At 41.7% G+C, this 26716-nt stretch overlaps 1 long non-coding RNA gene across 1 annotated transcript; it reads right to left on the bottom strand.

Moving 5' to 3' along the window:
* Nucleotides 1-758: 758 nt before the first annotated feature.
* Nucleotides 759-25901, bottom strand: LOC104969394 (uncharacterized). Its single transcript, XR_003036069.2, has 3 exons — nucleotides 24528-25901; nucleotides 3970-4046; nucleotides 759-3121 (listed from the first exon to the last, which is right to left on the bottom strand). It is a non-coding gene; the product is annotated as an uncharacterized lncRNA (long non-coding RNA).
* Nucleotides 25902-26716: the final 815 nt, after the last annotated feature.

Raw genomic sequence — 26716 nt, 5'->3', positions numbered from 1 at the left:
TAAGCCTACCTCCCCTCTTCCCCAACATTAACTGGCGCCACATCCAGCATAGACTAAGGGCTTATGGCAGGCAGAGTAATGATTCACAGGGTACCTTACTTGGTAAAAGGGAATGAAAGCTTCATATACAATTACAGTTGCTAATCACCTGACTCTGAGAGAGGAAGATCATCGAGATGGGCCCAATTTAATCACAGACATCCTTGAAAGTGGAAGAAAGGCCAGAAGAACCAGAGTGATACAATGTGAGAGGAACTCAACCTTCCATGGCTGGCTTTGAAAATGGAGGAAGGAGCTATGAGGCAAGAAATGCAGGCAGCCTATAGAAACTGAAGTCAAGGAAACAGATTCTTCTTCCCTAGTGAAAGTCATTCAGTCGTGTCCAACTCTTTGTGACCCCATGGACTATACAGTCCATGGAATTCTCTAGGCCAGAATACTGGAACAGGTAGCCTTTCCCTTCTCCAGGGCATCTTCCCAAACCAGGGATCAAACCCAGGTCTCCCGCATTGCAGGTGGATTCTTTACCAGCTAAGCCACCAGGGAAGCCCTAGAGAGGCCAGAAAGAACACAGCCCTGCCAACACCTTGATCTCACCCACTGAGACCCATGTCTAACTTCTGACCTACAAAACCATAAGATAAAAACTTTATGTGGTTTGTGGTAATTTGGTATAACTAGCATAGAAAACAAATATGAAGTTTTTATTTCTAAACAAGAATTAAATCAACTCAAATTTCATAGAACGTTACATTTAGAAGATTTTTCTTTATTTATGGAGATAAGTAGGAATGGAAATCTTTCTTTTCATTAAAACACACATTCATAATTATATTTTTTTAAATATTTGAGAAAGAAGGAAGATCATTCATAACCTCACCAAGGTGTAACTGCTTTCATTTTTTTCTTCTTTTCCATCCTTGATCATCGCCACATACAATTTTACACTGAAATAACAGCATTTATAGCAGAAATATAATTGTATATTCCTTTACATTTGACACTGTTTAATAAGTGTTTTCATAGCTCTGTGTGGTCCTCACAATTGTCATTATAACCACTGCCTGTATTTTAGTAAGCTGGGATACTAGAATTTACTTTCATTCCTATTTGGTGGGTCCATTGGGTTCTTTCAAGTATATTTCCTTACACTTAGATAAAATACTAAAATTAATATTTGTCTTCATTTAGGCTTCTGTTTCTGTTGAGTTATTTGTGGGGCAAATTTCCATAATGGAGATAACTGAGAGAAAGAGTCAGAGTGGTGGTTATGGCTCTTGACAACATCACTGGGGAGATTCGAAGAAGGCTGCAGGAAGCTCACCAGTTCCACAACTGTCTTGGTCAGCATTTGGGGCTCATCATAATTGTTTACATTGCACTGCTTTGGATTCCTAGTCAGAATTAACATGTATCCATTTGTTATATTTCATTAGCTATATTATTATTAAGCAAAATATGGTTACAGCTTTGGTTCATTTAAATACCAGGGACTGGGTTGTTTTTACTATAAATAACACTTTAAAAACATTCTTAATGCAGTTCTGAACTTTCTGTCAAATTTATATATATATATATATATATATATATATATGTTTTGCCATTTAGTCTGCTTTTTTAAGTTTGTGGTGGTTGTTGTTTATTTGCTCAGTTGTGTCTGACTCTCTGTGACCCCATGACTGTAGCCCACCAGGCCCCTCTGTCCATGGGATTTCCCAGGCAAGAATATTGAAGTGTATTGCCATTTCCTTCTCCAGGGGATCTTCCCAACCCAGGAATGGAACACAGGTCTCCTGCATTGCAGGTAGATTCTTTACCAACTGACCCACCAGGGAAGTCCTTTTAAGTTCAGTTATTCAACCAAACCAACACATCAACAACAAAATGAAACAACTTATATGCTATCTAAAGTCTATGTAGTAGACAAGGCAATCAGAATAAATTTAAAAATTTGAGTATTGTATGAATAACCTGTTATGGTGGCTTTAATTTTAATCTGATAACTGACTACATAACTTATTAATAGCAATTTATTATTTGTGGCAAATTTTTGGTAGCTCATTTAATTTTCCGTTATCTCCCAACAGAGCTATAATTTGAAAATGAGCAAAAAACCTTAAAATCAAATTAAGGAAAAAACAAACTCTCTTAACATTTTTTTTCTATTTACAAAATAGCCTGTTTATGAAATTTCAAATAATAGAAAAGAAACAAAATAAATGAATTTCAACTCTGATCTCATCACCCATAAATAATTCCTAGCTATGGAGTTCATATATTGTAATAGTTGTTGTTTGGTCACTAAGTCATGTCCGACTCTTTGTAACACCATGGACTGTATCCCACAAGTATCTCTTGTGTATCTCTGTCCATGGGATTTTCCAGGCAAGCCTGAAGTGGGTTGCCATTTCCTTCTTCAGGGGATCTTCCCAACCCAGGTATCAAACCCGTGTCTCTTTATGTTTCCTGCATTGGCAGCCAGGTTCTTTACCGCTAGCACCACCTGGGAAGCCCCTCTGAAAATTTAAAATGACAGAAAAGAATTTTTACATAAATGAATTTCAGCTCTGATCTCATCACCCAGAAATAACTCCTGCTAAGGTGAGGTGTATTCTCTTTCAGTCTTTTTGTCAAGTGTGTGTGTGTAACTACATAAAAATCTCAACAAAAATTTGATTGTACTATTTTGCATCATACTATTTTATCACTTAGTATTTTTGTATGATTATTCTCCTATTTCATTAAATTCTTTTGAACCAACCATATAATTGAATAGCATAGTCTACACGGGCTAATTGGGCTCTACCTTAGAAGCAGTTCAAACTCCTAGGAAGTTCGAAGGAAGTCTTCTCATTTCTTAGTGGAAGGATGAGTCCAGTTTTTCTGCCCCTGGCTCTGAGATCAAGTTCATGGAGCCTCCCAGGAGCAGCTGACAACAGAAGGACGCCTCTGTGGAGAACCAAAGTTCTCCCCGTGACTCCACTCTGTCACGCACCCTCGTCCACCTCCTACAAGTCCACACACATTGTGTTCCAAGGCATCACTTTTTAGGAGATGTTTTCCTCTTGTTTCTGCAGCTGTTTTTAATCACAAGCTTTGGGTACTACATCCCAAGGAAACCCTGGCAGAGACAAAGGTGTAAAGAAGGAAGAGACAAGGCACTTATCAGAACCATCTTAGACACCCTGTTTACGGAAAGGGATCTTATCCACTTCACATGTATTACTGGGATGTGACAAAAAAGTAGAGGAGGCAAGGCCAGACAAACTTGGTGTCAGTCCCCACACTGCCTTTTAATTGCCAGCTGGGTGACCTAAGGAAAATCCGTTAATTGAACTTTAATCTCCTCCTCTGTACAAAAATAAATACACCAGTAAATTATAAGGGTTAAATGTTTATGGAAAACCACTTTGTAAATTATAATGAACATTCCTGTGCCTTGAGAAGAGAGGAAGAAGGAACTTCTAGGGCATTCTTCTTCGCCTCTATTTTTCATTCATTAGTAGTAGTGTTAGTTGCTCAGTTGTGTCCAACTCTTTGCGACCCCGTGGACTGTGGAATTCTCCAGGCAAGGAAGCCCTTTCATTCATTATACTTCCACAAATTATCAGCAACAAAATGACTCTGTGTGTGTGTGTGTGTGTGTGTGTGTGTGTGTGTGTGTGTCTGAAACTCTACAAAGGAGATTTGATAATTCAGAGGGAATTGAAGTTTTGAGAAAAGTTACGCTAAGAGCTGTAACAAATGCTCAAAATACAGTGGACCAAAACTAAAGTTTTGCTGCAAATGGGAACATCCAACACAGGGGCTTCTGGTTGCTGGACAGTCTTTCAGGGACCCAGGCTCCTTCCATACTGTGGCTCTGTCCTCATCCCCTGCATGCAGCCAGCAGGTTAGAAAATAAACGAAGGCATACATCTACTTCTTAATTGCCACAGTGAGAAAGTGACACCCATCAATTCTACTTACATTCCCTTGGCAAGAATCCACTCCATAGCAAAAGAAGCTGAGAAACACAGCCTGAGCTTGGTGGGCAGCTATCCAGTCTGCAATATAGATTAATATAATTAATAGAAGGAAACAAATGCAAGAAAAGATACTAAGATGAAGCATTGCCTATAGTTCTGGGCTACAAGTGAATGATATCATTTTCTTTGTGATCTCATAGCCTTATTTACAGCATACTCTTTTATAAGCATATAGTTGTACAGCATATTCTTTTTTATATTGAAGTATAGTTGGTTTGGTCTCCCCAGGTGGCTCAGTGGTAAAGAATCCACCTGCCAAGCAGGAGACACAGGTTCAGTCCCTGGGTCAAAAAGGAGAAGGAAATGGCAACTCACTCCAGCATTCTTGCCTGGGAAATCCCATGGACAGAGGAATCTGGTGGGCTACAGTCCATGGGTCACAAAAGAGTCGGACACAACTTAACAACTAACCACAACAACATAGTTGGTTTACAATATTATGTTAGTTTTATGTGTACAGCTTAGTGATTCAGTTATTTTTTCTGATTATATTACATTATAGGTTATTACAAGATATTGAATATAAGTCCCTGGGCTATACAGTAAACCCCTTTTGCTTACCTGTTTTATGTATAGTAGTTTGTTAATCCCATACTCCTAATTTGCCCCTCCCCCTCCTCTTTGGTTGGAGAAGGCAATGGCACCCCACTCCGGTACTCTTGCCTGGAAAATCCCATGGACGGAGGAGCCTGGTGGGCTGCAGTTCATGGGGTCACTAAGAGTCGGACATGACTGAGTGACTTCACTTTCACTTTTCACTTTCATGCATTGGAGAAGGAAATGGCAACCCGCTCCAGTGTTCTTGCCTGGAGAATCCTGGGGATGGGGGAGCCTGGTGGGCTGCCGTCCATGGGGTCGCACAGAGTCGGACACGACTGAAGTGACTTAGCAGCAGCAGCAGCAGCCTCCTCTTTGGTAACCTTAAGTTTGTTATAAGACTCTATGTGTGTGAGTCTGTTTCTGATTTGTGTATAGATCCATTTGCATTATTTTTTAGATTCCACATGCATTTTGTGGAATATTTGTCTTTCTCTGGGTGACCTACTTCACTAAGTACAATATTCTCCAGATCCATCCATGCTGCTGCAAATGGCAATATTTCATTCTTTTTATGGCTCAGTAATATTCCATGGTATATATACCATATCTTCCTAAGCCGATCATCGGTCAATGGGCATGTGGGGTTTTTGCATTTCTTGGCTACTGTAAACAGTGCTGCTATGAACACTGGAGTGCATGTACCAATTCAAATTAGAGTTTTCATTTTTTTCCGGATATATACCCAGGAATGGGATTGCTAGATCATATGGTCAGTCTGTTTTTAGTTTTTCAAGGAGCCTCCATACTGTTTTCCATAGTGGCTGCACCAATTTATATTCCCACCAACAGTGTAGGAGTGTTCTCTTTTCTCCACATCCTCTCCAGCATTTATTATTTGTAGACTTTACAGGATACTATTATGGTCTTGTTTATGAGGGTCATCAGAGGAAGACTACTTTGGCTGATGTATTTATTTGTTGATTTTTCATTCATTCAAAAAATATCAGTCAAGTACCCCTTATGAGCAAGTAACCTATACCCATGAAAAGTGGTACATTGGAGGCCTGTGCTCTCCCTTTGTCCTGAAAACTTCAAGAGAAGAGCTGTTATGCCCAAACGCCTCTGTCCCATTCTAATACTGAAAAAGATTTCCAGGTCAGCCTGCTCATTCAGATATGGCCTCTGCTTCTTACAGTTATATGGCCTTAGGCATGCTGTCTAGCTTCCCTGGGCTCCTGCTTTCTTATTTGTAAGAAGAGGCTGCATGAAGGAGTGCCTGTAATGTCTTAGCACAGTGCCTAGAACACAGTGAGGGCCCCACACATATTGTCTCTGTGACCATCATCACCACACCTTCCTCGATACACCCGACACTGTCGACTATAACCACCTCTGCTTGAATGTGCAGTTTGGGGAACTGGGCGAAGAATTTGTTATTCAAATAAATAACTTTTTCTGAATGCACTAGCTGTGAAATCTGCCAGTGAGGATGTGCGAAGTGTGATTATTTCGATGATGGGAAATTGGAAAGAGAATGTTCTAAATTGTGGCTTGCCAATCCTTTTCATAGACAAATATAATATTAATAGATATCATTTATTAAATATCCACTTCTGTGAAAAATGCTAAACTGAGTTCTTTACATATTCACTTTAATTCCCACTGTAACCCCGTGAACTAGGTGTTATTGTCACCTATTTTACAGAATGAACAGCAATAACACTGAAGATGAATATCAGAGGGGCTTGTAATTTGCCCAAAGTCACACAGTTGGTAAATAGAAGAGTTGGGATTTGAGCCCAGGTGTGTCCAGCTCCAGGTCTATTCTCTGCCCAAGGGGAACCCTGCTTCCCTGGTTCCTTTAATAAGGCTCTTTCTTGAACATGTGAGGAGAGTCATATTATCCACATGACACATCATAGTTTTCAAACTCCATGCTCTCTCATAAGCCTCATACCAACCTGTGAAATAAACAGGGCAAGGATTACTGTCCACCCTGGACAGTGAAGAGAAACTAAGACTCAAGGAGGCCTCTCTGTGTTGTGTGAGAGAGTGGGTAACAATAATAGCAAACATTTCCTGAGTACTAGCTACCTGCATGCCTGGCATGGTGAGAATACATTTCTCCCTGAGTGCCTTTAAAACTCCAAGAGATGAGTGCCTTTATTATCTCTACTTTGCACAAGCAGGAAAGGACACTTAAATATTAGAACCCTGAGCCAACCAACTAGAATGCAATGGAAAAGACAAAATTGAAACATGTTTTAAACCTAAAGAGACTGAGAAATTCTGTTTCCCATGCCCTCTGTCTGGAAAAAAAACAAAACAAGTCATTCATCCATCCAGTATTTCCTGAGCATCTACTCTGTGATATGCGGCAGTACCCAGGCAGACAATGGCCCTGCTCCAGTGGGGTGCAGCTTAGTAGGAAAAGATAGATAATACACAAGGAAACAAGTTGGTAAATAATATACCTTCTGATAGATATACTGTTATGGAGGACATAGAACAGATTAAAGAGGTAGAGGATGACGGGGAGCAACAAGTTTAGATAAGGTGGTGATATATAGCCAAGTATCTCCCACATTTTGGGCTCCAAAATCACTGCATACGGTGACTGCAGCCATGAAATGAAAAGACACTTGCTCCTTGGAAGGAAAGCTGTGACAAACCTAGACAGCAGCATTTAAAAAGCAGAGATACCACATTGCCAACAAAGGTCCATATAGTCAAAGCTATGGCTTTTCCAGTAGTCATGTACAGATGTGAGTTGGTCCATCAAGAAGGCTGATCACCAAAGAACTGATGCTTTTGAATTTTGCTGGAGAAGACTCTTGAGAGTCCCCAGGACTGCAAGATCAAACCAGTCAATCCTAAAGAAAATCAACCCTGAATATTGGAAGGACTGTTGCTGAAGCTGAAGCTCCAATACTTTGGCCACCTGATGAAAAGAGCCAACTCACTGGAAAAGACCCTGATGCTGGGAAAGACTGAGGGCAAAAGGAAAAGGGGGAAGCAGAAGATGAGATGATTGGATGGTGTCATTGACTCAATGGACTTGAATTTGAGCAAACTCTGGGAGATAGTGAAGGACTAAAGGAGCATGGTGGGCTACAGTCTACGGGGTCGCAAAGAGTCAGACAGACTTAGTGACTGAACAACAACAAATCCCACATCCAGCCATGCAGACCTCTTGGGGGAAGGTTCCCAGCTCAAGAAAGCATGAGTGTGTTGTCTTTGACGTGTCTGGAGGAGAGTAAGGAAGCTGGAGTGGCGATAGGTATAGTTAGAGAAACAATAAAGACAGGAACACGGAGTAAGAATCATAGGAAAGGGCGGCCAGTTGTCGCTCAGGAATGGAGATGAAAACATACTAAATTACAAATATTAACAAGTCAAATCTAAGAGTATATTTTAAAAATACAGTGTATCCAAAGTGAGCTTATCCAAGGGGCAAAGGGCAGTTCGATATTAGAGAAATGAATCCTGTAATTTATCACAGAGATGAAGTAACATTATCTCAATAAATACGAAAAGGATTCAATAAAATTCAACATTCAGAATTAACTATTTTTAAATCTCAGTAAGTCAGAAATGGAATGTTAAGTTCTCAACATAAAAAAAGGATACCTATTAGAGATCCTCAATAATGAGATACTTAGTGGTGACATCTCAGAAGCATTCCCACTAAAGATAACAGCAAGACAAAAGTGGTTGCAGACACCGAGACTAGATATTATTGTCCCAAACGTCCAAAGACAAGGAAAAGAGGGACATAAAGCTTGAAAAGGAAAAAGAAAAGTTCACTCTTTAAGATAACTGCCCACCTTAAACATTCAAGGGAATCAATTGAAAACTATTAATATGAGCACTAGTAAGAAAGTTCAAAACTATGGGTATATACATCATATACCTAATCCAGTAACTTGCCTATATACTAGTATTAATTAAATAATTTTAGAAGGATTCAATTTATAACAAAAAACATAAAATTCCTAGAAAACAAATATAATTTTTAAATGTTTAAGATCTATTTGAAGATAAAATAACATGAAAGCCTTTTAAATATCTGAAGTTTTAAAACTGATTAGGAAGACTTAGTATTGAAAATATACTGATTTACCCATCAGTGCAATTCCAATCTAAATTAACAGCATTGTTCATTCAGGTCTTATCCTTCCAGATGTCAAAACACACTTAAGCTATAATAATTAAACTAGCCTAATATTGGTGCAGGTATTGATGACTAGATCAATGGAACAGATTAATAAACCAAGAAACAAACCTGATTATATGAAAATGAACTATACAATAAAGGTGGTAGTTCAAATTACTAGAGAAACTATGGACTAATCCACAATTGAGACTGGACCAATTATCTATTCATTTGGGGAAACAATTAAGTTAGATTCCTAACTCGCACCATTCATCCACAGAAAATAACCCTCAGATGAAGTTTAAAGGATAAAACTATAAAAATATTAGAGGAAAATATAGGTGAGTATCTTTTATGAATTTAGAATGTCAGGGCCTTCCTAAGAAAGAGACAAAAATCTAGAAATTATAAAAATTTCATAGATTTATGCTTATAAAATATATAATATTCTGTCAGTCAGAATATACCATAAACCAGGTTATAAGATAAGCCAAGTTTAAAAGACTGAGGAAAACTATTTATAACACACTTAACTGGTAAAAGATTAATATCCAGAACACACAGAATTCTAACAAAGCAGAAAGAAAAAGACAATTGACAAAGTAAATTGTAAAAGTTGTAAAAGTTTATAAAGGAAATAGACAACTGACAGAAAAGTAATAACATACAATAACCATGCAAAGCTGCATTAGTCAGGGAAAAGAATTATCTGACAAAAAGTTAAAAAAAAAGATACCAAGTGTTGGCAAAAACGTGGAGAAACCTTCTCATATACACTACATATGTAGACTGGTGAAGCCAGTTGGTGCATGCCATTTGAAAACATCCATTGAATCTTAAATGTACATATCAAAGGACCCAGCTATTCCATTCCTAAGACTCTTTCAAAAAAAAAAAATAGTTGTTTGTGTGCCCCACACAACTCATTGTACAAGTTTTTGTACATGGATCCAAGAATGTTCATCACAGTATTGTGTGCAGTAGCAAAAAAATAAAACCCTAACCTACTATTAATAGGGAGGGGAATAGTTAAGTAAATTATGGCCTACCCATTCCTCAGAAAGCAGAGTGCATTAGTGATACGGCAGGAGGAAGAGCTCCACAATATATTACTTAGTGAAAAAAGCAGGCAGCAGAGATATAGGATTAATATGTGAACATGTGTAAATGCTCCAAGAGGGGAGACAGGTATCCGCCACACTTCTTGCAGGGGTGGGGAGAGGTGGGGAAAAGCGACCGCACTCCTTTTCTATATCACATCTATCTCTTTTAACTCTTTTACAAAAAGAATTGAATTGTATCATTTGAATAATAAAGAACATCTTAAAGCATGCATTACATATCATCACTCCAACTATGTAACTGAAGGAAGGGATAAAAGAGAAAGAGAAAGCAGTGTATTGTAGGTTCACATCTCAGGGCTTCAGGTCCCTGGCCTTGAGAGTCAGACCCATGGATGGCAAGAAAGGGAGGAAGGGGTACCAATTGTCTAGAGAAGGCTCAGATGAAAGGTGACCCATCCTCCTGGTCACCACGTATTTCCCCTTGGTCCTGGGTGGATCTGCTTCAGTGTCACTGGTCAGTGAGCCTGCTCTCCATCTGACCTATCAAGGACACTCCCAATTCTTCATTCTCACAAGATTCTTTAAAATGCCTTCCTATCATTTATGACATCGGCTTGCATACTCCTTGTTATATGTAACTCTAGGATTTACTCTTGCCTGGAAAATCCCATGGACGGAGGAGCCTGATGGGCTGCAGTCCATGGGGTCGCTAAGAGTCGGACACGACTGAGCGACTCCACTTTCGCTTTTCACTTTCATGTGTTGGAAAAGGAAATGGCAACCCACTCCAGTGTTCTTGCCTGGAGAATCCCAGGGACAGGGGAGCCTGGTGAGATGCCGTCTATGGGGTCGCACAGAGTCGAACACGACTGAAGCGACTTAGCAGCAGCAGCAGCAGGATTTGAACAAAGGTATCTGGTCAGGCTTTCTCGGGACAGGTGTCTTCCTCAGATACTTCAATTTCCTGGTTTACCACCCTTGCCCCAGTCAGCACAGCTGGAAAAAAATTTTAACTTATATTATAACCTCAATACATGGCAGCCAATAAATCATTCCTTAAATAATTACAAGCCTGCAGGAATCAATATTTAGGACTCCAGAATAAAATTCTGAATTGCAAAGTCACTATTACCATTATTAATTATTAAAATAATTAGTGGGCATAATATTTCACATTATCAAGCATTTTCAATTGATTATTCAAGTGACCTTTACAATAACCCTGTGAGCTATACAAGATAGGAATTATTTTCCCATTTTTTATGTAAGTCAGAAAATTGAGGCCCGTAAAGGGAATGTGATTGCCAAGATCCCATCGCTAATAAGAGGCAGAGCCAAGACTGAATACAGGCTTTTGGATTCTAAACATGTGCTCTTTCTACATAAATCCAGCTCATTGCAAAATAATCAGTAATAGCACATTTATGCAAACTCTCACCTGGTAAATTTAATGCTCACAAGCATTGTCCCTAACCCAGAAATGAGGAAACCTAACGCCTGGGCCAGCCCCCAAACCAGCTCCGTTAGAGTCTCAGCTCTGGGCCCAGCCTTCATTCTAGAAGCCTTTGCCTCAGTAAATTGTTCCCAGTCCGACTCAATGGCTTCTCTGCCCCAGCAGACTAGAAATAGAGAATTGAGCGGGTGGTAGTGGGGGCAGGAGGAACCTTTGAGTCGCAAGCTGTGCTGTTCTCTTTGTTTTTACTCAAACATGAATCTTTGTTCTACGATGCAAATTTTGAGAAGTTGATGCCAATCTGCTCTGAACAAAAGAATTTTGGTCTGAAAAAACAAAGCTTGAGATGGGAAGTCTGGCTTTCCTAGTTGCGCTTTTGAGCATCTGCCTCTACCCAACACCCTCCCACATTGGGTCTCTCCCAAAGGTAGGCACGAACTTTGAGGAAAACTTCTTGGGTTGCTTACCAGTTACAGAAGACAGGGAGAGAACAGGGTGCTATATTCAAGGTTACTAAAATAAATATCCTCACAATACTTAGGAAATTGAACCAGCTAACCCCAAGGGCCTTCCCTCAACACCTCAGAGATCTTAGGGTACTTGGTTTCAATGGGGATTTATCAAAGGCTTGACCTTTTACTTTTTCCAAATGTAGTTTCCCATTGGCTTTATAGCCATATTGTTGTATTAATGATATTAAGTATATGTATTTATTAAGCAAATAATTATTCAACTAAAGTGTACTTTTCCCATGTTTTCTTCTAATGCTCACCCATATACCCCAAAAAGGTAGAAATGGACCAAAATTTTATTCTGCTAGCTTACATAAGCATTTGTGCCTATTGGTGTGTAGATTTTTTAATCATTTTAATAGCTATAAAGAAAGCTGAGTGCAGAATAATTGATGCTTTTGAACTGTGGTGTTGGAGAAGACTCTTGAGAGTCCCTTGGACTGCAAGGAGATCCAACCAGTCCATCCTAAAGGAAATCAGTCCTGATTATTCATTGGAAAGACTGATGTTGAAGCTGAAACTCCAGTACTTTGGCTGCCTGATGCGAAGAGCTGACTCACTAGAAAAGACCCTGATGTTGGGAAAGATTGAGGGCAGGAGGAGAAAGGGACGACAGAGGATGAGATGGTTGGATGGCATTGCCGACTCAATGGACATGGGTTTCGGTGGACTCCGGGAGTTGGTGATGGACAGGGAAGCCTGGCACATTGCGGTTCATGGGGTCACAAAGAGTTGGACACAACTGAGCGACTGAACTGAATATTTAATTCATGGTTATATCTCAATTTACTTAACATTCTAGTGTTGGCCTTGAATCTATTCATAATTTTACTGAAACTACAAATAATGCTTCTTTGAGCATCTTTATCTTCTATTGAATGATTTACTTGCTCTAAAATATAGTTCTTCCTAGGTTTTGATAAACGTTAAAAATTAAAGTTAATCCACTAACCTCAATATTGGACATTAACTTCAATTTTGCTACTATTAATCACAACTATATTAATAGGCTATTTTTTGTATTTTAATATCTTCTTTCTCAATCTCTAGTTCAGTTTTATCTGTTTTAAAACAGCCTCACTGATCTTTCTCACAATCACAGGGATGGGGCTATTTCAAAACTTTTAGAAGAAATGTATAGATACACATCTCATATTTTAAGTTCAGATGAAAAAATATATATTACCTGCCAGGTCATATGATAACTATTAAATAAAGAAGTCAGTCTATATCTGCCACTTTCAGTAGTGAATTTTCCTCTGTATCAAAGAAATTAATCTTTTTTTAAAATTGAAGTATAGTTGATTTACAATGTTGTATTAATTTCTTCTGTACAGCAAAGTAATTCAGAAGATATGTTTATATATTTATTCTTTTTCATATTCTTTTCCATTACGGTTTATCACAGGATACTGAATGCAGTTCCCTGTACTATACAGTAAGATCTTGTTGTTCATCCATCCTACGTATAACAGTCTGTGTCTGCTAACCCCAGTTCCCAGTCCTTCCCGCCTCCCCTGCCCTTGGCAGCCACAGGTCTGTAAGTATCTGTATCTGTATCTCTGTGTCTGTGAGTCTGTTTCTGTATTATAGATGTGTTCATTTTTGTCATGTTCTAGATTCCACATATAAGTGATATGACACTGTATTTGTCTTTCTCTTCTGACTTGACTTAGTATGATAATTTCTAGGTCCATCCATGTTGCTGCAAATGGCAAGATTTCATTCTTTTTTATGGTTGAATAATGCTCCATTGAGTGTATATCCTCCATCCTCTTTATCCATTCATTCATCGATGGACATTTAGGTTGCTACCATGTCTGGCTCTTGCGAATAGTGTGCTATGAACATTGAAGTACATGAACCTTTTCAAATTACAGTCTTGTCTGGATATATGCCCAGGAGTAGGATTGCTAGATCACATGGCAACTCTATGTTTAGTTTTTTGAGGAAGCTCCATACTGTTTTCCATAGTGGCTGCACCAACTTATGTTCCTACCATCAGTGTAGGATGGTTCCTTTTTCTCCACACCCTTTCCAGAATTTATTATTTGTAGAGTGTTTAATAACGGCCACTCTGACCAATGTGAGATGGTCCCTCAATACAATTTTGATTTGTATTTCTCTAATAATTAGAAACGATGAGCATTCACAACCTAGGAATATGTTTTATATGGATTAAAGTTGGGATGAATTTTAAATAAACCTCCCAGGAGATACTTGTCGTGAGGAAAGTTTGAAAACACCTACTTTAGAGCTTGGGTCATGGAGTAAAGGCCACAGGGAGTTAGAATTTCCATTCACCTGAGAGAATTCCTAAACAATCAGACCCACCTAGTGGTAAAAAGACTGCCAGGGAGTCACCCCCTGTCATTGGAAGTGTTTCTCTGGAGACCAGATAACCACAGCCATCTCTCTGGGAGACTCCAGGGTGCATCACAAAAGTTCTGGTCCCCTCTGAACTTGGGCAGCTGTCTTCTCACCACATTTCCAAGACTCTACGGGGCTCTGATATGAGCAGATGGAACCAGAGGCCTTAAGTGTCCTTTCCACTCTAGCACTGCTTGATTCAGAAACAAATAATTCCCTATGTAGTCAATATCTTCCTATTCATCTTTCCAAGAAGACATTATAAGGACTTTTTGTTTGTAGTACAACTGGAAAATGAAAGCTAGTTGAGACCTGTAATAATCAGGATACTCTTGGTTTCTTAGCCACCTCCTCTGATCCTCAAATCCCCTCTGGCACACCCAGGAGGCTGCCCTCCAGCCTCCAGTAAGGACTTGGTACCTGAGTGCTCCCTAACTTCTTTGAGCATCTTTGGACATCTTTATCTTCTATTGAATGATTTACTTGCTCTTAAATTCCAGAAGGAAAAGTACTGGATTGAAGGACATGAATACTATTATAGTACTTCCTAGGATCACAGGATCATGAAAACCATTATCTTTACCAACAACTTATACTAAACTCCATCAATTATATTTTGGGAAACTGAGTCACTGGCATAGCTGGGGCTGAAGTCATGGCCTCTTGACTTTAAGGCCCTTTCCATGAGTTCAACTTATTATATCTGCTTGAGGAGTAAGGCAGCTCAAATCTGAAAACCTGTTCTCTAAAGAACTAATCTCCAAAGTGCTTTGGTTAACCCAGGTACATATGTAGACTCCAGCCTTCTTGAGAGACTTCATACTTACTCATCGTTACACTAATTATTCAGCAAAATGTGAAGATTTGTGAAACATAGGGGCCTGGAGGCAGTGAAGAGCAAGGAGAAAGGTCACAGCTTGCACCTCCTCTCCAGCTACCCTCTGTCACTTCACTCTTCAAAGTGTGGCACGGACCAGCAGCATCAGCATCACTTAGAAGTGGGTTAGAAACACAGAATGCCAGGGAAAACCCCAGACCTACTGAATCACAACCTATGTTTTAACAAGCTCCCTAAAGTGACTTGCAGGCATCACACATTAACATTTGAGAACATTAATCTAGAGCACTCATAGAGAAAAAGAGCATTATTTTATATTTTTCTGATGATAAAAGTAATGAAAACTCATTGTGGAATATGTGGAAAATGTTCCCTCATCCCACTCCAAGGCTCTAAGAAGGAGTGAGGAGGAAGGTGGCTTGAACAGGAACGTAGTCAGGCTCTTGCACATAGTGAAAGCAAAGCCTCTCCCAGATCTTCATGTAATTAAGGCGGCAGCCATCCTAAATCCAGTATGACTGGCCTGGGGTAGAGTAGGCAGTCAACTGGTGACAGACAGACCATGGAGAAAGTGGCAAACACAACTCTGAATAATAACATGTAGTACTTACAACTTTGCAGGGAGGAGCAGTTTTGTAAACTATGGGGCAAGCAGGAAAACATTTCTCTTCTTCTGCAAGACTTTCATCTGGACTGACCGTGGGAACTGGAGAGGAGTGCTGGGTGGGAGTCTCTGGGGAGCTATCCAGACCAGAGAGTTCAGGTCGAGGAGGGCAAGGGACTTTGGAGGGAAGGACAGGACTCCGGGTGGGGTTCCCAAGATGAGGGAGATCTGAAGAGTGGTGAAAGGTTTAGGGTGCTTTTAGAAAGGAGAATAAAGAGGAGCAAGGCTAGGAAATGAGACGTGTTTACCTTTCCCTGAAGATGGGAAAAGCAGAGACTCAGCAGTAGGGCGCTCATGCCACCCCCTCCATCCTCCAAGGCCAAGTGGCAGCCATCATAACCCAGTCTCAGATTCTGCACACAGGTTCATGGAGCAATACCCAATTCACATGGTAATACTAAAATTCTCCCTCATGGTTAAAAATTCTTTCAAAGCATCAGTTTAAAGAGTATCATTACCACATTTTATTTAAGTATTTCCCATATTTAGACAGTTAGATTATTTCTATTTTTTACTATTATACATGATAGGCCTCTTTATTTTCACACCTTTATCCATAAGCCAAATTCTTCACTTTTTTATCTAGGTAAACTTTTTTGAGTCACAGTAAACTTAAAAGTCAGAGAAGGCAATGGCACCCCACTCCAGTACTCTTGCCTGGAAAATCCCATGGACAGAGGAGCCTGGTAGGATGCAGTCCATGGGGTCGCACAGAGTCGGACACGACTGAGCGACTTCACTTTCACTTTTCACTTTCATGCATTGGAGAAGGAAATGGCAACCCACTCCAGTGTTCTTGCCTGGAGAATCCCAGGGATGGGGAAGCCTGGTGGGCTGCTGTCTATGGGGTCGCACAGAATCAGACACGACTGAAGTGACTTAGCAGCAGCAAGCTTAAAACTACACAATTCAAAAATGTACAGTTTAATGACTTTTTAATCAAGTCGACACTCCATAGAACCACTACCCTGATCAAGAAACAATATTACCAGAACCTCAGTTCCTGTTGTAGCCTCCTGTTGTACACCTCCTCCCAGGGTAACATTATCCAAACCTTCAAAACCAATAGGTTGAATTATATAAACTCACATATATCTTACCAATACATATATATGTAATAGTCAAATATAAATATATACTCACATGTATCTTATATGTATATGTATGTATATTTGAATAATATAAATGACACACACATGTATATTGTGATATATATGTGTGTGTTTGTGTGATTTGTATTATTCAAACATAAAATTGTACAGATCTTGCATCTGGTTCTTTTTGCCTGACATCTTGTTTGTGAGATTCATCCATGTTTTTGCTTCTTGCAGTAGTTGATTCATCTCCATTTCTTTTGTATTTTGTTCAGCATCTTAGCACGAGAATTAGGCTACTTCAAGCTACTCTATCTTGGCCAGAAAAAGTAGTCCACTTATTTCTTTTGTTAAATTCTAAGTAGAATTTCTGGGCAAAAAGAAACAAGCAATTTCTTAGGACATAGCATGCTACATTCTGCTAATTACTTTCCATAAAGCTGTGACAATTTACACTCAAGAAAAAACGTTCCAATTCTTTTGAGAGATAAGTGTCAGAAGTTGTCCTAATAACAAAAACAATTTTAAAATACTATATTTTAAAACAGTATATTTTATAATTATATAATATATATTTTATGTAATATATATTTTATATAATATATAAAATATAAAATCTATATGATCTATATTTTAAAATACTATATTTTAAAATAGTTATAATATTTTATGGTATGTTTTAACTAATATATGTTATAAATACTAAAATGCTGATTATTGTTGTTTAGTTGCTCAGTCCTCTCCAAATTTTATGACCCCATGGACTGTAGCCTGCCAGCCTCCTCTGTCCGTGGAATTTCCCAGGCAAGAATAATGGAGTGGGTTGCCATGCCCTCCTCCAGGGTATCTTCCTGACCTAGGGATCAAACCAGCACCTCCTGCATTGGCAGACAGATTCTTTACCATTAAGCTACCACAGAAGCCCCTGAAATGCTGATATCACATATTATAAGACCTTATTAGCTAATTTATTATTAAGTTCTTACAGGACTCTGAGAGGTAAATTTTATTACTGTCCTGTTTTAAAGATGAGGAGACTATGGCTCAGAAAAACTGAAGTAACCAGCTAAGTCACATGCTTAAAGAACAGCAGAGGATGGCCTTGGGCCCAGGTTCTCTGCCTCCACAGACAGTCCTCCTTACTCAAACCAAGGTGTCTTGTCTAAGTTACTGCAGAAGTATATCCCAGACACTGCAGGACAAAACTGGATGCCACGAAGAGGGGCATGTCACCCCTTGGTATGGAAATTAGCATCCATCAAAGCCCAGTTCAAACGTCACCCCCACTTCCTCATAGGAGCCTCCCTGCATCCACCCAAGTGGAGCCCCACCCCTGTACCAGGAAGGGGCTCTTGCCAGTGGGATACTGAAATATCTTCCCTGGGACCATTTAGTCCAGAAATTGTAAGTAGGAGGCATACATTAGTAACACTCTTCCCCATCATTCCAATGCAGACATAACTAATCAATCACCCTCTAGGCACAGTCTACCCCTCTGAGCCCATCTCCACCTCTCCTAACATACTGGCCTCATCTCTGTTTCTTAGACACGCTGACTTCCCATTCTACCTTGCAATCTGCACATCTGCCACAACCAGATGGCCTCATGCCTGGACCCATTTGTCACTGAGGTCTCAGCTCAAATACCACCTCCTCACAGAGGCTTTAGCTGACCCGCCCCCCACCCCAGTCTAAAATAGCATCACTGTCTCTGATTTATCTTTTGTAATATCATCATCTTTTCAATGTGATGTATTTAGTTGTCTGTTTTTGTTGTTGTTACTGCTACAATTCCCTGAGAACAGAAGTCTCTCCTGATGTGTTCAACTATCCCCAGTACCTAGAAGAGTCCCTGGTACTTAGTAGTTGCTCAGTTAGTAGCTGCTGACTGAGTTAGTTAATAAAGATACATTTTTAAATCTTTCCAGTCACAGCATTATGGCCATTCTCTGCCAGGGATAAGAATTGAGACAAGGGATAAAAAGTTTCTTCTAAGCCTAACTTCTCTGGCATCCCCATATTACAGATGGGAAACCAAGGCCCCAAACAAGAGGCATGTCGTTCTTAAAGCCAAAGAATGAGTGAAGGGGAGAGCTGGGACTGGTACCAGCTTCTCCCATCCCTTTATCTTACCACCCCTCCCCACCACATAGTCATGCTGGAAAGAGTTGTCATAACTGTCACCCACAAAGCAAAAGAGTAGGCCCCCCGTGCTCTAAAAGCTTGTCTATGGATTATGCACCTAATTACCGGCTGCCCTTTTTTTTTTCCCCATTCTGTGGGTAAAAGTCTGATCACATATAAGATTTTCCCTGTGTTTCCGTGGATACAAAACGATCCTAATTTCAAACTCCCTTGTAAATGACAAATGAGTGAACTTATTTTTAATAAAAACAAGGAGAATCATACATGTGAACTTAATAAAATCTAATTTGGGCAATTTGGAGCTCATAAAACAAAACCTGTATGTTAAAACTAGCAATTAGCTTTGTGAAACAAGCTACAGTGAATCTTTGGCATTGAGGAGGGTTGGGAGCCAGAAGACTCAGAGATAAGGAAATGTGACAATAATGTGGGAAAGCGGAACAGGCTGGGATAACACAGTTCTCAGTGTCAGATGATTCAAGTTCAAGACCCCAGATTACCACTTTGCTCTATATTCTTGAGCAAATCACTTTCCCTCTTTAGAACCTTGGGTACTCGTTTTTTAAATGGAGTTAATAAAACCTCCTTTACTTAGTAGGATGGTTGTACAGACAGATAAGAAAATAAAAAGGGACTTCCGTGGTGGCCCAGTGGTTAAGACTCCATGTTTCCAGTGCAGGGGGCACGGATTTGATCCCTGGTCAAGGAAGTAAGACCCCACATGCCACATAACAAAAATAAAGAAAGAAGGTGAATGAGCACGAGCTCTGTAAAAGTGCCCAATGATTCTTATCCTCTCACCCATCTACATTCTTCCCAGCAAGGAGGGGAAAGGAGGATCATGGACAGTCTAACGTAGGTCAGGGGATACAGAGTGAAGTGGCTGGAGGGCAGGCGTGTAACCCTCCACATTCACCAGCATTAAGGCAGCAGGGACCTACGACAGGCTGGGGGTGGGGGGAGGGGTAACTCCCAGAGGTGGTTTACAGGAACCAGAAGCAAATCCACATGTCAGACTGAGCCTGGGGACTATCTTGTCTCCGACAAGTGGTCACCAAGGCCCCACACATCTGTCTCTGACAGATCCCTTTCACATACAGGTCTTTGCCAGCAGGCTGTATCCTTAACCATTTTGCAGATGAGAGAAATGAACCTCTGGAACTCAGGTCCCACAACTAGGTGGCCCAGTCCAGAATCAAGGCAGGTTTCTGACTTCCCTCTCCTGGCTGCTCACCCTCACCTCCCAGGGCTACAAAAGCACCTGACTATAAGGCCAAGAACCTGGTCTCTTGGGTCCCTTCATCTTCCCCAAGGGCACTCGACGCTTCTATCGGAGCTGCTGGAGTCACATTCCCCAAGAGCAAGGTCTTCATCACAGAGGCCCCAGCAAGCAGCAGCTTTTCCCAGCCCCTCTCCTGAGCAACCACCACTCCAGGCAGAAAGTAATTTTTTCCTAGTGCCTTCCCAGAAGCAAAGTGGATAATTAATTGCACTGAATAACACATTAAATATACTAATAATTGGGTAGTCACAGCAAAATGATTACTTTGAAGAAATATTACCGATTCCCTGTTGTACTTAACATTTCTCCTTATTTATCATTACCATTTTAATCAATAATAGTCACAATACTAATAAATCCATCTTAATTTTAATTGTGTTCAATTGGATGTACCAGTACTTGAGTATTCTGAGCATACTTCATTATTTATATTAATTTAAGATCACTTAAAGGCAAATTACAGAGTTTGTACTTTCAAGTGGATAGGTAATTATGACAAAGTTTCTCCAGATTCAGCATTTTCAAGCACTGAGGATGGCGAGGTGTCAGATACCTGCCCTTTTCTATTAATGTGAGGGTCAAAGATGGAGAAGATGCAGGAAGACTCTCAAAGTCCCCACTTGAATTAGCATATCCTGGCCCTTAAAAAAAAAAAAAAAAGGGCTGGGGTCTCTGAAAGTATGATTAATGGCTCAGCAGCTTTGCCTTTACTTATGCTGTCTCATGCTTCCCTGGTGGATCAGTGGTAAAGAATCTACCTGCCAATGTAGGAGACGTGGGTTCAATCCCTGGGTCAGGAAATCCCCCTGAGGAAGGAAATGGCAACCCACTCTGGTACCCCTGCCTGGGAATGCCCATGAATAGAGGAGCCTGGTGGGCCACAGACCATGGGGTCGAAAAGAGTCGGACCCAACTTAGTGACTAAACAACAGCATGCTGTCTCGTCATGAACTCAGCACTCATCTGTTCGTCCACCAACATCAGGGCCAACTCCACTCTAGGCACCAGAAGGCAGCGAGACTGAAAGAGGTTCAGATAAAGAGTGGCAGCGGCCAACAGGCAGATGAGTGGATAGCATGCAACGGAAGGGCTCGAGGAGTGCTTCTAGAGCAGAGGCATCTTTCTAGGTCGTGGAATGGCCGGGGATGGGGCAGCAGATCCCATTTTTGGCGCAGAGCCAGCTCCAAGGTTTCCAGCAGAATGGGGGTTTCCAGAGGTAACACAGCGACGGCAGTGGAGAAGGACCAGAACAATAGTGGCAAGGCAAAACTGGACCTGGGACATGGCTCTGATTGGACTACTGGGGATTAGTGATGCCAGAATGAAGGAGGAAAGCCAGGAAGAAGCAGCCAGGTGTAGGAGGTAAGATGAGTTTCCCTGCGCTTAAAGGGCCAGGGAGCAGCCAGGTGGGAACACCCAGCAGACAAAGCAGAGATGCTGACTCAAGCCCAAAGGAGGGGTCAGCACTAGAGAGAGGTCTGGGAAGCCTCAGGAAGAGAGTCCCATGGGAGATAAGGGGACACTGTGGGCCTCACTTCACAGGTATGTACATGCTAATGTCCACAGCCCCACAGTCTGTAGAGCGCCCAGTCTAGGAAGCTCCCTCTCTCCTTTTCTGCCCAGGTCCTAGCATACAGGGCATATCTTTTTAGTCAAGTTGTCTTGAAATGAAACTACACAACAGCTGTGTTGTCACTGGCCACCTTCTGTGAGAACAGCTGGTGCCTAAGCGGGTGGGTACAGGGGCTACATGTCCTGAGCAGTGGTCCTGAGAGCCGTGGGTCTGTGTGGGCTGTGTCTCCATGGCCACTCCACATAGCTAGGGCTCTGGAGTCCTGGCTCTGGCAACAAATTGCTAGGGTGGTTGCAACTGATGCTAACAATTTCTAGAAACCTAGAACTTGAGAACGGAGAGGAATTCAATGGGAAAGAGGCTCCACCTCCTGGTAATAATTCAAAACCAACATTTCTTCCGCACTTTACAGTCGATAAGCTATGTCAGCTTTTAAAATCTCAGTTAGCTCTAAATCTTGACCTGGGTGGTGGTTACCTGAGTGTATGCATATATGAAAGGAAAAATCATCAAGCTTACAATTAAGTTTTAGGACACTTTATTCTGTTACTTTTATGGTTTAAAAAACTGTAAACATTCAAGTGGATAATAAATAATATCTCATTTCATCCTCATAATCATCCTATGCAGTCAGCATCTTTGTTATCCTCAAGTGAAAGAACCTGAGGGTGGGTGACTCATTCTAGATTGAGGGCGGGTGCATGGAATGACAGGGAAGCTGGAACTACTGGCACAGATCCCTCTGGTCTGATTTGGATGCTGGGGAAGATACCAACATTTACAGGGCTTGGAAGGGTTGAGGAGGGAGTGATCTTGGCACCAAAAGGCCTTGTACAAGTCTTTGGGACTGAGGTCTACTGTCTTCAGCAAGCCCTTTCTCTCTCTAAGACCCAGGTTTGGCCTGGGGAGATATTTTTTCTGGGTACAGGCTACTTTTTTGATAGAAACATGCATTGGGCAAAATTCCAGGAGTCTCAGCATCTCACTAGTCCTCCAAGTTGCTCCCCACTGGTCTCTCCAAGCTTCCTTGGGAGTGTGTACCAAATGCAGAATACAAAAGAAAATCAAGCTGAGGTTGCCAAAAGCTTAGACGTCACAACTTATTGTTCATTCAAAAGGCAGCAGCAACCAAGCATCAGAATCTACCAGGTCCTTGGACCTCTGGAGGGGAATTGAGCTGACTACTTCCTTCTCTACCTAGTGTGGGAAACAGACTCTTAAAGCAAACAAAGGCCATAGAATATGAGAAGCCAAAGAAGATGCAAAATACTGTGGGAACCTTGAGCAGAAAGTAACCAATTCAGCCAGGGAGAGTGCAAGGGGTGTGACTTGAGCTAGGCTTCTATGTATAAATAAAAGTTTAACAGGCAGGAAGGAAGGATGTGCTTAGGCAAATACCCAGAGGTCGAAGACTTGGTGAGGTTGAGGAGGGAGGAGCTGGGGGTGAGGATGGAAAGGAAAGGAAGGGGTCAACCAAGAAGGACCGAGCAGTCTGGTTCCTCCATCTCTGTGGATACCCCTGTGCCTCCCAGAGGCTGGAAAGTGGACCCCTAAAAGTGTTTGCAATCCAGATGTGGCAGGCTTCTGTTCTCATCTTCATGACAACAGCCAGCCACGACTCGCCACAGCCCGAAGTGGAGCTGTCCAGCAGCGCTGTTCGTGCGGCTTATGGCACTGCCTTTGATACGCGGGAATTTTCTCTCAGGAGTCTGAGAAAATTAGTCCACTTCGCTTCTCTCCAAGTTTCCAGCTTCAAGATGGGATTGAATCTCTGTCAGCTATCAGCTTTCAATGTGATGAATGGGCTCTTGGTTTCTGTATACATGTCTGGAAGGTCCAGATCCCCAAATGAGGCAACTGATCCACCTGGGGGAAATGGCATTTGACAGACATGAGGGATACAGACTGACCCATGGCTCCCCGGGGATTGGGTTGCAGACAGGCCTCCGACAACAAGAAGAAAAAATTTTAACATCTTTTTACTAAAACTAGACGCTCTTGAAACAATATTCTCCAGGCTTGAGAGACCAGGGATTTATTAAGATATCAGCAAATTGACTCTGAAATAATTCACACTCATAGATGTATGTTCTTTCTCATTCACTATCCTCCAGCCCCCTTTACCCAGCCAACCCCTCTCCCCATTTAACCTGACACACTCCAGGTAGAGCAGAGAAAGCTCTGGACCTGTGATCTGAAGATCAGAGTTCAAATCTCCTCTCTGCCAAGTTTACTATGAGGTCCTAGGCAAGACTCCCTGAGGAGCCTGTCTTTCTACCTGCAACACGGATGTGAAAGCAGCTCCCCCCAGGGTTGACTGATACATTATTCATCTCATTCACTGTATACCTCTGTGCCATACCCTGTTCTAGAGCCTGGGGGCTCAGAGGTGACTATAACCTGCCCCTACAACTCTAGAGGTCCAACGGAGAAAATAAGTGCCCTGTTGCTTTGCAAATTACACCACTAGTACATCTTAGTTACCAATGTTAATCTCAAAATGCTTGCAAGAGAAAACCGTTATCCTGTTTAGGATTAAAGGCTTGGAGTTAAACCTGAGTCACTATCTGACAAGCACAATATCCTTAAACTTTCTAGCCTTGATTTTTTCCATCTGTTAAAAAAAAAAAAAGGAAATGGGATTAATAACAGTTATTTTGGCTGTTTGAAGGAGAAGTTGAAATAATGCACCCAAAATAGTTTACAGAACTGGCTGGTACACAGTAAGGGCAGAACCAATGTTAATATGACGATGATCACTTTAGGAGCATGAGATCTAGCACAGCTATCCCAAACCAGTTTCCTTACCGTGAAGGGGATGAGAATTCTGCCTTGGGTGCCACGTGGTGCCATGGGTTTCTCTGTTTATCCCTAGAGGCTTCCTTTCAGCGTCTTCTTCCCCAGCAGCTGCTCTGTCAGCAGTCCATATGCCGCCTCAGCTACAGAGCAGCTTTCAGCACAGGGCTGCCAACCCTGTAGAAGAACTTTGATGAGGAGTTCAGGGGCACGCGCGCTGTCATCAATCACTCCGCCCCCTGCTCCGCCAGCCTCCGGAACCCTTCCTGGAAACGGAAGTGGGCAGGCGAGCGGCAAGCAGCTGGGCCCGGTTCCGGGCAGGGTGTGCACGTGGCAAGGAGGCCAGCTGGAAGAACAGGAGGGGACAGATGCCTTGGGGGCCCGGATTTGTTCCTGCAGGAAGAATGCAAGGAGCTAATTGTCTCATTACCCGGGAGTGATCTCTCCATGGCCCTGCCAGGCCGTGTGGAAAGAACTTACCAGTGTGTGCATGTTAAAAGTCGGTGGGCGGCTCTGGAAAGCGAGCAGGAGGCTGCCCTGGGCCTGTGTTTCTCCTAAGCCTATGCTGCAGAGCGCATTCAAGCCCTGGGCACCCAGACCTTGGAAATACTGCTTCCAGAAATTCAGCCACAATCAACTAAGCTCCACATCCCTTCAGCTTAGTTGATTGCTGGAGAAAACTCCACCTTGTGCCTCCCTCTCCCCTCTCATCACACTTGACATGAACATAGACACACACACACACACACAGCCTACCTTATACCTTATTTAATACTTATATCTGATCATTTACCCTGAGCAGTGATCTGATTTCCATTCCATTCCTTAACATATGAAAGTACCTGAGTCCCGGCTTGCCTCTTTTCTACACTGGTTCTCAGCCTTTGCCTTCCTGGCCCCCCAGCTCTGTAGCTTCCTGTGTACTCAGCCTCTTGTATCTATCCATCATGGTCAGCGCCATCCTTCAGGGGCCAGTTCAAAATCCACCTCTTCCTTAGGCTTTCATTACATGTATCTCCTTCCTTGCTACCTCTAATTTCAGACTGCCTGGTATTAAAAGAAAGTTAATTGACCTTCAGTGCAGCTCCTAAGCTTTTACAGATTTCCACCCACATGCCCCCATCTCTAATTCCTCCATGACAGCCCTGTGAAGCAGGCATGCAAGTGCAGTTCCCCCATCTCACAGTGTGATCAGATGGATGCGAAGAATATTTACAGCCCATTCCAACATACTGTCTGCTTTTGGGGAGCCCTTGAAACACAGGAGACTAGACCTTACTTATCTGCCACCCCTTGGAGACTTAATTCTGGAGTCCTGGCTGTAGACCACTGCTAGAATCACCCTTTTATGCTCCTGTCACCTGTTAAGAGAATTCTGGCCTCATAATCTCGCGTCCAAGACACAGATGGGTTTATCAGTGTATCTTACATGCAGGGACTGCATGTAAGAGAGACACAGTTATTGTATGTTTAACCAAAGAGAAGGAGCTAATTTCTTTTTTCTCACTTAAATCTGTATGGCCACCTCATAGCTAGCTGTAAGATGGTGCTCACTTCTAGCCTCACATTCATGTTCTAGGAAGAAAGGGAAAAAATAAAAAGAATAAGCAGCAGCAAGATAGAAGGGATAGCACCTACATCAGAAAAGCAAAACTTTCCTGAAATATACAACACACTTCCGCTTACATTTCAGTGAGCAGAACATGTCACACGACTATCCTCAGCTGCAAGGGAGGCTGGGATATGTCATTTGGTTAGGTCAGCATATTGCCATTGCCAGCATATTGCCAGCAATTGCCAGCATATTGCCAGACAGAACTGTTTTAAGGTTCTGTTAATACAGAGAAAAAGGAAATGACACAAATGTGAGATTGTGACTTAAGATGTGTCTTCCTCACTAGGGAACAGGCTCCATGAAGTCAGGGAGCATGGGTGTTTAGGCCCACAGTTGTATTCCCAGAATCAAGTGTAGTGCCTGGCACACAGTGGGTGCTCCATAAGTATGTGCTAATTGGTGAAATGACTGAAAGAAATGACTGCTGGAGTCATCATTTTTAAAGCCTTTTAGGATCTGGAGTCATCATTTTTAAAGCCTTTTAGGATCTCGATGGGTTTCCCTCATAGCTCAGTTGGTAAAGAATTGGCCTTCTATGCAGGAGACCCAGGTTTGATCCCCAGGTCGGGAAGATCCCCTGGAGGAG

Source organism: Bos taurus, chromosome 8, assembly GCF_002263795.3.
Source record: "Bos taurus isolate L1 Dominette 01449 registration number 42190680 breed Hereford chromosome 8, ARS-UCD2.0, whole genome shotgun sequence".
In the NCBI taxonomy this organism is placed as follows: domain Eukaryota; kingdom Metazoa; phylum Chordata; class Mammalia; order Artiodactyla; family Bovidae; genus Bos; species Bos taurus.
This window is presented reverse-complemented; position numbering and strand designations above follow the sequence as displayed.